A 13,203-nucleotide genomic window follows, 5' to 3' on the forward strand; every position below is an offset into this window, starting at 1 on the left:
TTAGCATCCATCTTGGTCTCTCTCAGTTCCTAGGAAGAAAGGAGGAGTGTCTTCTTTGCCTTTAGGCACAAAAGGCTGCATTGAGGTGAGGTACAGGCAGCATGTTTTATTACAGCAGGGGGCATAACACAGTGCCTAAAGCACCTGAGAGGCCTTGAACGTATTATTGCAGTGTTTGAAATTCTTGCGTTCGGTGACATCCCCCCAGATCAAAAGTTGGTCCCAGTCTTGATAAGTGACTATTTTTGAGCCTGCACCTCAGGCCTGTCCATCACTCAGCCTAGCAATTCCCTCACCCACTTATCAGCTTGGCCCAACCACACAGCCCTCACTCCCTACCTTGACTTTCCAATGCTTGTTTAACTACTCTTCCATTTTGCAGTGTGTCAGAGAGAGTCCTCGCTCCATACCTTCCAGACTAGAAAGCTGGTGGCTATAGGCAGTCTCCTCCAAATCCTCCCCCGACCCAGGCTACAGAGGACCTCCACCCCCTTGTTTGCTGCGGGTACTACTACAAGCAACCCCCTTCCCCCTGCTCCCAGGCCAAGTACTGCAGGGAGGGAAAGGGAAGGAAGGAAAAGGAGATAGCAAACTGACTTATTGTTCACAAGAAGGGTGGGGGAAGCATAGAGAAAAGCTGACCTGAGCTGCAAAGCTCTTTTAGTTTCCTTTTTCTCCTGTAAGGATGATTTCTGCTGTTCCCACTCTTCCCCACCCCACTCCCCCACTCTTATCCAAATACTTCCTCTAAAGGAATGGGAGGAACTGTGCCTGCCTTTTGCAGAAGTCCTGGCTTGATGCTTTTCTGTAGGAAGTCAGTCAACCAAAGCAGTGCTTCCCACTGGCAAAGCTGGGAGTCTTGTAAAGGCCTAGGGTCAAGACGTTGATAGCACTGTAGGTCTTTAAATGCCTGCATATATTGGGTTGCTGCAATAAGATAGGAACCAAGCATTTATCTGGGTAATTACTCCTTTCATTTTCTGCATTATTCCCATTTCAAAATCTGTATGTATACATTTGTGCATCCTAACAATAGCATGTTTGTGTGATTCCAGCTGACCAAACAACAGAAGTTATTTATAACTACAGATGACCGGACTCTGCTGTATTTTCACTTATGTAGTTTTCCTTAGATCATTCATTGGAAAGTGGTCATACTTTCATGTTTCTCACACGCAGAGGCCCTGTAGGTTAGCACACAGGAGATTAACCTTGGCAGTCCGCACTGCTGGACTGCCTGAAGAGGAATTCTCACTGCAGCTGTCTCAACCAACAACCCACAGGGGCTGTGGGGGTTAGATAGCTGTTCTCAGTGCCACACCAGGCAGCAGGTGGCTGCAATGGCAGTACTGATGATTTTCAGATATAAAGCTTTGTAAAACTGGTATTGGTTTGTGGGTTTAGTGCGTTTGGGGGTTTTTTGTCAAGGCTCACTGGCATTGCAGTAGAACAATCAATGCCTGAGAAATTCCAATATGAGTAAGTAGGATATTGAGAAGTGGTATTAATTAAACAAGATAAATGATCATAAGGTGAAGAAACTTCTTAGACAGTAAACAGAGCCACGGCATGTCCATCCATGCTAACAGAGCATCACTTCCTATCCACATAGATGCATTAAATTCAATAATGTTTTTAATATTTTCAGACGCTTTTCTCTGTACAGGCTTAAATAGGCACAGGCATGAATTTGTATGATAACACCTGGGAAATCAAAGGCTATCTCTTTGAAACCATTCTACCTACAACCTTTTCACATTATATGGAAGGCTTACAGTAGGTAGAGCACTTTCTGTAGACCCTTCACTAGCTGGTAACACTATCCAAGGCAAATTCATTCAAACAAGTATACTACTAACAAAAAAGACAATTTTCAAAATCCTTTGTTTCTGTATAGTAAGAAGGGAAGTCCTCCACAAGGCCCCTACAAGAAAAGACAAGACACAAATGGAACTGCAGCATTCAAGGTCCCCTCTGAGGGTTGCACATCAAGATTCAGAGCAGCCAGATAGAGACAGCAGTGCATTTTACAGTATACAATGTATGAAATAGGCCTCACAACTAATCCAAACAGACACATATCCAGCCAGAGCAGATCTAGTAAATAAAGCCACAAAACCTTGTCCTTAAAGTAGAGAGTATTAAGGAATTTGGTGATTAAAAATACACAATAGAACTCATAGCTGGCAGTAAACAGGACAAAAATGAAGTCACTGAGGTTGTATTACTTTATCTTGAAACAGCCTTCTTAGGCCTTCTTATTTGGTCCAGCCAAAATACCAGATAACAATTTATTCAAACATTCAAAGAAAAAGCAAGGATCTTCTTTGGGTCCTTTAAATATTAACCTACACTGATGAGGCTGTGTTCATGCATATGAATAGCAGTGCTGTTCTCGTCTCTAGAACAAAAAATTTTCCTACTTCACAGCGGGTTATATTTTCCTTTTTTTTTTCTTTTTTTTTTTTTTTTTAACGGGAAATTTAGGCATATTCAGAAGAGTTCAGAAAGGGGAAGCTGGCTGGTATTGGGAATTCTGATATCACAGCCATGGAATGCCACGCACTTATTTAGCCAAGTGTTTCCATCCCTCTGTATACATGACTTTTCCCTCAAGCTAATAATTTTCATAATCTTTTGCCCTTTCCATGGCATCATAGCTATTTAGTAATATTTATTCTTTTTCCCATCTTGTTAAGCCTGCTAGCCTTGCTAGCTTGTGGCTGATCCCTACATAGATCAACTCAAACTCAAAAAGTAGTTCACAGAGTCTGTGTTCTCTGACATACTTTCTTCCAACTATGTTAGTCAATACCTACTAATGCTCCCTAAGGAAAAAGACATCCAAATGATTAGGAAGGAAGAGGAGGTACCACAGCTTTTTAAAGCTGTTGTCTGGTGCTTTTAGTCTCAGGCACCAGTCTCACAACTGAATTTTCTGGAAGAGCTTTTCTCTTTTGAAAACCAGTGCCTTCTGGGCTAATACTGAGAACATGTACTTGGCACCATATCCAACATAAGTTTGTAATTAACAGCCAGTATAGCACTTCTGTTGACCAAATAACCAGCTGAGTTTATTGCTAAGGATTTATTCACAATATTATTATCTACTAAAACTAGACATTATTGTAACTGCTATATGATTTAGGCCAGCTAAAGTTCTATTCTCTTCCTCATGTCCACTCACAAGAACCATGAACACTAGCTAAAGTGCCAATATTTGTCAACAAGTTCAAGACTTTCTTTACAGAAGAGCAGAAAAGATCCAGCTGCAATTTTTACCTCAGAAAGAAGACTGAAAGTACTTTTATCCTAATTCCCAATGTAGAATGGCATGTGAATGATTTTTTTCATCATATATATTAAAATGAATGACTGTCCAGAAGAGTTGAATCAATTAACCAACTTGAGCAGCTACACTTTCAGTAAGACAAAACTATGTTGCCTAGTGACTGTTGAGAAATCATCCTGTAGAGAATAATGACAATTTAAGAATATAGTTTGTATTTCTTCACATCCTGGAAAGTCTGTACTGAAAGAAAAACTGATTTGAAATATGCACATTTAATTTTTACTGAGTCCAGAACTGTGTCTGTGAATAGTACGTGCTATATACAAAGTTCATTTTGCCAAGAAACTCCAGGAATATACACCTCCCATATTGCAAATCAGAACAGAAGTGTCCCAGACCTGCCAAGGTTCCCTGTGGTGCTGTGTGGGTACCTCAGAAGCTTTGTGCTTTGCATCCTCTCTTCTCAGCACGGCGTCATCTGCAGTCTCTGCCTCTGAGAGCGATCCTTTGTGGCTCCTACTACCTCTAGCAAACTCATATAAAGGATCTGAAATACAGAAACATAATGTGGGAATAAACCAGGGTAAAACTCCTGTTATCTCTCTAGTGCGTTGAATTTTCAAAACTGTGAACGCTTTCTTAGAAATCTTACAGACTAAAAAAAAGTATATAATGAAGTGTAATACTGACCCTTAGTCCTTTTAACCTTGAGCAGAAAAAGTAAAGGAACAGTCAGCTTGGGAAAGCTTACAGAAATAAATGCATTTCTAAATGTTTCTAAACAGTTTGGACTTCATGGAATTTCTGTACTCCTTGGTAATCTTCTCTTGCTGATGACAGTCTCTTCTTTATCTATTAGAGGTCAGTCCTATCATGGCAAAACATCATTGGATAGTGACTAATTATGTAGTGAAGTCAATAAAAATGCAATAATTTTCAGGTGAATGAAAGAATAAGAAAATAATAAATGAAGAAATGCTATGTCTGGAAGTCTTGCATACACGTGGAAACACTGCAGAGAATATCAGTAGTAGCCATACACCAGGAGAAGCACAGACTAATTATACAGAATTTAACTCACACTTGCCTGCCTGTACAGGATCTCTGGTGTTAAAAACGTAATTTTCAATCAAGATGCTGGTGCTGCTGTTGGGATTTAAGGATATCAGTTCAGCTTTTAAAATTCAGCTCAGCTTTCACAGACTTCTCTCCTGGGAAGCAAGAATAGAAAAACAGAGCTGTGGAGAAGAAGCTGTACAGAACAGGACCTGTGTTCTCCTCCAGGTTGCTCACACTATATGACATACTGCCCGCAGCATTGCTGCTAGAGGCATTCCTGAGAAGCCTGAAGGAATTCAACAAGTGTCTGGTAAAATATGCAGGGATCTCTGCAAGATTCAGGCCAAGCATGGAACTTTTTATTCCTGCAACACTGTTGCCCTTTTGTTAGTTTGCTTGATAAAAGCCATAATCATTCTTCTCTGGAGAGTCAAAGCAACATAAAGGCCATTTAGGCTGCCCACCATGTATGGGAAGCCTTGGGTAGGAGATCTGCCATACAGGTTTGTGTAGCACCTCTCCCCCAGCTCCAGAAGTTGAAGGGGAAACTGTAAAAGACAGTGTTACAAACCTCTAAAGTATGCTTGGTATCGCCTATCCCTCATTCACCACCAATACTAGCACTACGGACCTGTCCAATTTGGAAATATGAGTTCAAAAGCCTTTTGACTCTCTCAGCTGACTTCCATGCAGCTGCTTAACTTGTGCTTGATATGTTTAGGTCAAGGATTTGGTGTAAATGGGGCTTATTTTGCATAGCTGTTTGAGAATGTCCCAGCACTCCCTTTTCAAAAATAGGCAAAAGACCAAATATTTCTGTAAAGCTTTTAAAATCCTATAATCTACAGATGTTAAATCTGCTAAACCAAAATTGAACATTTTCAGAGAAAGTGTGCGTTTTTCTGGGAGAATGTTACATTGCTAAAAATGTTGAGTTTAAAAGCTTTCAGATAATCCTTATCAATAAACTGTACTACAAAGCAGAGAGGACAATTCCGCATGAATTCTGCAGCTTCCAAATGGCTATAGGTTCCTTTAAAGATTGACCCAACAAGGCAGCATAATATAAACTCTTAGTAGAAATGAAATTAGTAACAGCATTGCACACAGTGATGGGTTTGTAATGTACCTCATATTTATTTTGGTCTCAGATCCACCATGAGAAGAGAAAGAGGTTGTAATTTCTTGAAGTAATTTAGTGAATGGGGGACAAAGACAGTAATTTAATCACTGGTTTAAAGAATTTATGTGACGGCCATGCAGTTCCTTTAGCCTCTGTTACACAATGTGTCCTTTTTTTTCCTAACACTTTGACAAGTGTGTGACAGCTAAACCCAAGATTTGCAGAAAACCCAGGGTCTCTGTGACAGAGAATCAGACTGCAAATGAATTAATTCCTCTTTGCTGCTTGGAATCAGACTTGTAGGCACAGCTTTTCCCAAGTTTTTTTCACCCCAAAAGCTACCTAAGTGTACGTACACATTTTCTGGTGGGCATTACAGCATCACAGCAACCCTTGCATGGGGCAATACTGAAAGATTCCAGAGACAAGACAGGGAATGGTTCGAGCTGTGCTCGGCCCAACACTGATACGCCTTTCCCTATGCAGCTGAAAAGTCTGGTGAAGAGGGCCACATGCACAGCTCAATCAGACCAACCAAAAGGATGCTAGGTGACCTTAAGAAAATGCCATAGGATAATCCAAAGCCATAGGTGGCTGAAATCTGTTTGACTCTACCCATTGATGTCATTAGGAATATTCATCTCCAGCACCAGTCAATCTGGCTTTCTTTAGCTCCAGGACCTGCAGACCCCTCTGCAGAAATGTTTAATAGCCATTTAGACATTTCTGGCTCATGGTTATTCTTATTCTGGAGAACAGATTGCATTCAGAAGCTCTTGGGTTTTCAGGTGTTGAAAAACAGGAAAAGTTGAAAATCAAGGACGAGAAGTAATCTAGTGTTATTACCCCTCTTCAAACACTGTACTTATCTTTGAGGCAGGAAAAAGTAAAGTATGAGACATCAGTGAATCGAGCCTCTTTACCTCTCAGATAAGTTTACATGGGAATTCAGATGTCCTGGTATAATTCACAGATTCCTGAGTTCACATGAACAGCAGCAAAAGAGGAAAATTGCTCCATATCCTGTAGAGAGGAAATGAAAGGTATCAGGAAGAGAAGAATGTGCTGTGTGGTGCGAAAATGCTGTTTTGATTCCTGATGCTAAACATCTGCCATATTTTTGTGTGGAATCACTTGACTTAGTGAGAGAATAGCATCCTCAGGATTGTGCAAATCCTATTCCAGACTGGAGCTGTCTGAATTGGCAGCTGTGGGAACACCCACAGGAAGCATGGGACCCTGGAAGAAAAAGTGTAGGAGTACATCCTGTGGGGATAGATAAAAGTCAAAGCTGGGCTATGGGAACCTCTTCAGAACAAACATGCAAATACAGTTTCGCAAGTCAAAGTCCCAACTGTTTGTTTAGGGATTTTTTTGTTATTTGTTGCTTTTATTTGGCTTTCACAGAAGAGAAACAGAAAAAGGATCTCAGAAAAAAAAGATGAATGAAATTAAAACCTTAGATGGTTTCTTTATTGTTTGGTGTGAGTTCATGTGCTTCGTATGCAGTGCCACAGCTTGCTTCTTCTGCCTTGCATTAGAAGAATGCCATAATATACCTGTTTCTGGTCCACTGAGTTTCATAGTCTGTCTCCACACGCAGAGTAGCACTAGAGCAGAGCTGCCCATAATTTCTCACTGTCGTTGTTTCATGGACAAATACCTCCTCTCATCCACATGAAATCTTACAATTCCCAGTGATTAAATTATTCATGAGGAAGAGTAACAATGGGAATTTGATCAATTTATTAATCATTAAGTGCTCCCAGTTACTGAAATCAAGTAGAAATCAGTGTCGTGCAAACAGATGGCTTCCCATGAATAGCAACAGGTGACTGAGAGACCCCCTGCCATAAGAACACATGTTCCCTTGTTACTCCCATTGTCAAGGTAATATGCTCATCTTCCTTCTTGCCTTTATATGCCCTGTTGAATAAAGTTAGATGGATTTATATTTATCTTACCTGAATGACATTTTCATTTAATATTTGTGCCAAATATTTTTGTCAGATTTTCAGCGAACTTTCTGTTATTTGTACAAATGATGTCCTGCAAAATCAATGCCCACAGATTGATTACATGTTGTGTCAATTGTTATTTCCTTTTGTGTCTTAACGTTCCCAATTCCTAGGTCACAGGAAAGGTTGAAAAGGAGTTTTAAATAGCTTTTCTGCCTACTAACTATTATTTCTAGCGTGACCAGTGCTATATGGTCTCTTGTTCTTTTTACTTTCCTGAGTAAATAAACCTAATCTTCTTAATTTCTTCCTACAAGGAATATGTAGCTCTCTGATATTTTCACTACCTGCCTAGAGCTTGTTTCTACTTCTGTGCCTGTCTTGTTTTAGATGAGGTTATTAAAACCAAATGCAATAATCAAAATGAGGACATGTCATCTTAAATGCAACATGTAATACTCCCCATGTGATTGTCTACCCACTTCTAACGTGCAGTCTAGTAAGTCATTTTTTCTGTCACACACCCAGAACAGACATTCACTGTGTTGTCCATGATGACTCCTAGGTCTTCTTGTTTCCCAGGAGGTTACTACTACATTCAGAACCCATTTATATGAAAGAATAATTTAAAATGTATTTCCATGTCCTTCTGTTGTTAGTTTCTTAAAAAAAAAAAAGAAAGAAGAAAGAAAGAAAGAAAGAAAGAAACCACCAGCTCAGTAGAAGTTTAAAGAAGTAAACATTTTACAAGTTATCATGCAGCGTAGAGAATTGGTGACCATCTCTCAAAGCGCCTTTTGATTCCCCAAATGCTGATGGGAAATATTCTGGAGGCACAAATAGACTGCAGATGTTGGAGAATACATCTTAGAATTCTGCTGAACATATTACTCTACTGGGAGGCTGTTTCGAGTCTCCGGGGACATTCCTCTGAGAGCCCAGCTGATTGTCTCATATTGAAACAACATGTCCGAGATACATTCCAAGTAAAAGAAAATAGAACAGGGGTACTCTGACCAAATATAAATCATGGGGCTAAAGGGCAGTTTATCTTCCTTCTTTCTACCATTCCTTTTCTCCCCCAATGAATACTCCCCCCAGGGAAACAGACCACTGGGTAAATAACTGCCAAACATGATGACTCAGACATTAGGCACTGTCCCCAAGTGCTTCACAGATGGTGTCTGGATGGGAAACCCAGAGCTTTCGGCACCATAAGCCTTGCTACTTTTTTTTTTTTTTTTTTTAAATTCACTGCAGCATTACTTCTGATCTCATGTCAAGCCCTTACAGCACTGTTGCCCCCCACAATGAGTTCTGATCCTAACCTTATAGTAACCAATGTCATTGGCACATAAAAAAGATAGGAGAAAAATCCTAGCAGACCTAGGGGAGTGGGAAAAACAAAGCTAAAATAAACATATTACTTAAAAGATTAACTTGTATCTAACTAAAAAAAAAATACAAGCACACATTTAAATAGAAAAGTCTGCTGTAAAAGACATACTGCGAATTGTACATTAGTACAATTGTATAATAGTAGGTGCTATGACAGAAAATGTTTTCTGTACAGTTTTTATTGGTCTGCTTCTTTTTGTGGAATCCTGTTTGTTTCAGTAAAATCCTGTTCCTTTCAGTTTGCTTTATGTTCCCCAGAGCTAGCACATCTTGGGATGCACATCTGGACATGGGCAAGCTGAAAGCAATGGCATATTGCTCTGCCTCTCCAGTATTGTATGTTCGCACTAGACACTGAAAAAGTTCTCTGTGGAAAAAAGCAGCTATTTTTCCTCCCATGAAGACAAGCTCAAGAAAAGCCCTGTAAAGGCTTGAAGATTATGCACAATGAATCCAGCTATCACAACCCTTAACAAAACACATCATGGGAAATGTGAAATAGCCCTTCCTCTCAAACACACACGAACACACACTCTCACATACACACAAACCCAGCTGCAAAGGATAAAAAAGAAGGAATTGCACACTGAGAAGAACCAGGTCCAACACATAAATTTTTCTTTCTCTTCTTCCTCTCCTTTTGTTTTTAATGTTTACCACCAGTATCATCCATAAGAAACAAAAGAAGAATTGTTTACTCCAACTGGAAAGGAGAAATAACTAGGTATTTTTTGTGGGTTTCATTATGTCTCAAAGGTTATGAAGCAACTCATCGAACTACTCCAATTTACACAAATTCAGCTGAGCAGTAATTCCATTTAAATCCATGGAGTTATTTGAGCATGTGTATAAGAGAGAGAAAATACAGCCATTTTTCTTCCAGATCCAAAGTAAAAGGTCTCAGAATTAAAAGCAGCAACAATTAGGTCAGTTGGTTTCTCTGTTATTTAAGAAGGGCCCCCTGATAAAGTTGATAGCACTATGCAGAGCAAATCTGCCTGAGCCCTGGGTTTGACAAGCTGCATGAACCCTTGCAGCACTCTGCCTGATGGACCAAGTCAGGGTCACAGATACTGACTACCATGGGTTCCTCACTGGGAGACAGGCACTTCAGAGTCATGACAACTGGAAAAACATATTTCTTAACAGCCAGTTGGTGAACTGCTAAGGAACCAACGGTGTAAATCAGCAGAAAACTTACCAGCTTTCTAAAATATGCCTGGCAGGCAGTTTTCAAGCCCTGCCTGGTTTTGGAAACAACTTTGTCAAAATTGGACCCTCTCCACAAAGTGCTTTGATGTTGATGAATCGGTAAATTCCAATGAAAACTTGTTTAGTCAGAATTTTTCTGACCAGCTCTACTTCCTCCTTCTGCCAAGCCTGTTTACTGATTCTCAAACTCTCCGTTTGGCTCCAGGTGAAGGTTTTCTGCCAGGACCATCACAGCTGCAGGCACCGCTGAACACAGGCACTTGCCACTGGGATCCTCCCCTTTCATGTCCCCACGGGAGAGCAGCACCATGCCGCAGCACAGCGCTCAGCCTCCCTCTCCATCCACAGCACCTCCCTAGCACATCCATAGCTCCATCCAGACCTGTGTAGCTCAGGAGGCTTTGATATAGTGAGTAAAGTACCATTATCCCCGTTTTACATCCAGAGAAACTGAAGCATAGAGAAATAACCAGTTAGGGAGTGTCACAGCAGCATTAAAAGCAGACTCCCGCTCCTGATGCCCGGCCTCACATTGAGTTCAATGGTCAGTAACATCTACTGACACATTTAGATTCACAGCTACCGTTGCGAACTGGAGTCCAGCATGCATGTGGGTGAGCCTGTGCGTAAAATGGGGAGAGAGGCTGGGAGAGAATACACCAAGATTATATTAAACCATTTCCAACCCAGGCTTGCAAAAACAATGCATTGCGCTGAGACGAGGTGTTATTGTCTGCTTTTAAGTGTACCCTCCCTTTCAAGTTTTTCCTTCTTAACACAGTATCTGAGGTCATGCTATTGTTGTTTGAGCTTGGCGAGTGCTCAGCAGCTGTCACCGTGGCAGCAGGAGTGTGCCTGGTGCCAGTCCCCTTTGTCACGACAGCCACAGCAATGTAAGGAGAAGGGCCTTGCAGGATGCAGGACAATACTGGGAAGGAAAAGGAGGGAATCCTCGACCTTGGGCCAGGGCCTGGTGGCAGACTATTGAACCCTGCGCATCTCGACAAACCACAAGGAGTAAAAATTCTTGGAAGCTGCAAAGGTTGCAAGTGAAAACAAAAGATTCTATCATGTAGGAAACAGAACAAAATGCAGAGAAATTTGTTTTGTTTTCAGAGATAAAATAAGAAAATAGTACTCTGTGATGGTCAGGAGCACTGCACCCTGCATGCAGCACTCACAGCAGGGCAGAAGGCAGAAAAGGTGGAATGAATCTGGAAGCAGGTAGGAAAATGCTCCATAGCTTTCCAAATCTTGCATTGTGGGCAAGGGACTCCCTCATGGAAAAAAAGGACTATGACACTCTACTAGAATCTAAAACATAAAATAATCTATCCAAACAAAACCCTGATGATGCAATACAATCAAATAATTATCTTTTGAGCCCAGAGCTGAGGCAACTGATAGAAATACATGAATCACCACCACTGAGCTTTGCCGGCTGGGTGGTTGGAAAAGCCCAGTACAGGATAACTAGCACCAATTTCCTTACAACTCAGTTAAAGCAAGACTAAAATCTGCACCCATAAGTGGCTGCACACACAGACACTGAGGATGGTGTTATCAGTCCATGGAGACTTCTATTTAACTTAATAAATGTTTCCCAGCTGATGTGCTGGATTATTTTGTCCCTTTTTTATTTTGTGTTTATATCAGTAACACACAGAAGTGGCCTTGACTCGGAGCTGCTCAGTTGTTTCTTTCCTGCTCACTTCTAATCTGAAGATCCACTCCAGAAATACCAGCAATTGCTAACCCACACATAGTAAACAGTGCCGCCTGTTTTGCACCAGAGATCCTTGTGTACTCCATATGCACAACTTTCACAGCTTTGTGGGTGTCCCTTTAGGACAGGAAGTGAAGAAATAAATCACAACCCAGCAGAATCGCTGGTGGAGCTCTGGGCTGGTGGGACACTGACTAGGCTGCAATTTGGCTGGGATGCCTGGGCCAGTACCCCTGTATTTTGAAAAATACCGTGGCGTTTTGAATGACCACAAGTAGCCAGAACCTCAGCTTTATTCCTTATCCAAAATAAAAATACCTTTTGGAGCAGAAAAGCCCCACAGTGGGTGAGCAGGACTCACAGTGCCATCTGCTGAAGCACCAGGGTTGCTCAGGGTGGCAGCTGACATCCCTCCAAGAGGCCGGGGAAGGCTAGCTCCATGGCTGTTGCAGCCAGCCCAATGTTAGCACCAGCTTGTCCTGCCCAATTTCCTACCTGTAAAAAATGTACCTCAGCAGATCAGGGGGAGAGGTGCAGAACTCTGTGACACCGTGGGAAGGCAGCAAGGGATTGGGTTTTGTGATGTGAGAAAGATACTTGCCTTTCAGCAAAGCTTTGGGTCACAGCAGCCTCTGTGCCAGCAGCCGCACTGGTTATTACCCTGAGACAATACAACTTGTTCTTTTTCTTTCTCAGTAATTTCACAGCTTCCAGCCCCTGCTGGAGTCCTTCACTCCCCTCCTCCCCACACTCTAGTCTGTGGGTCCATTGAAAAAAGATGCTGGTAAATCTCCCTCATACTTAAAAGGAGGCGGTTAATTGCAACAGACTAAGGACACATATTTTAACCAGCTCCTTTTGCCTTTTTCCTGTCCTCTCCTTTGTCAGTATGGGATTGCAAGTAGCTAAGACCTGGGAAAAAAAGAGCATCTGATAGAGTCCTCCCTCACACCTGACAGTGTTGTGTAGTCAGTCACCAGCTCCAAGAAGCTCACATCCAGTAACAGCAGTAGAACTGACCCATATATTCCCCGACAGCAGGTGCATTATTCCCCTGAGCTATTTCCATCATAAAAGACCTCACACAAACTGCCCCTCTGTTGTATGACACCACCATCTGAAATGATATAAAGCATCTGAAGAAGGGGGAGAGTGTCCTTGGTGTACTCCATAACAGAGAGGAATGACACCAGGATGTGAATAAACAGGGTTGGTTTTGTTTAGGCTCAGGTATTGTATGCCTTTCAAGAGAGCATGATAAAACCTCAAAAATTAAGCAGAAAGGTAAATATATAGTATCTTCCCTGTGAGGGTAAAAAAGTAGCATAGACTATTGACAGAATAAACTGGCGCAGGGAAAGAGGAGTCCAGCTGGTGGGTAACAGAGACATTGTACAGTCCAAAATTACTTGGGGAACGTGTGTGCGGGATGTAT

At 41.5% G+C, this 13,203-nt stretch overlaps 1 long non-coding RNA gene across 5 annotated transcripts in view; it reads right to left on the reverse strand.

The window, feature by feature from the left end:
- LOC308061485 overlaps positions 1–6,413 on the reverse strand; it is a 78,666-nt gene extending 72,253 nt beyond the window's left edge. For all 5 annotated transcript variants that reach the window (XR_013927243.1, XR_013927244.1, XR_013927245.1 and 2 more), the window contains exon 1: positions 3,691–6,413. This is a non-coding gene — a long non-coding RNA (uncharacterized lncRNA). The remainder of the gene's footprint in view (positions 1–3,690) is intronic.
- Between the last annotated feature and the right edge of the window lie 6,790 nt (positions 6,414–13,203).

This window comes from Falco punctatus, assembly GCF_963210335.1.
Source record: "Falco punctatus genome assembly, chromosome: 3".
In the NCBI taxonomy this organism is placed as follows: domain Eukaryota; kingdom Metazoa; phylum Chordata; class Aves; order Falconiformes; family Falconidae; genus Falco; species Falco punctatus.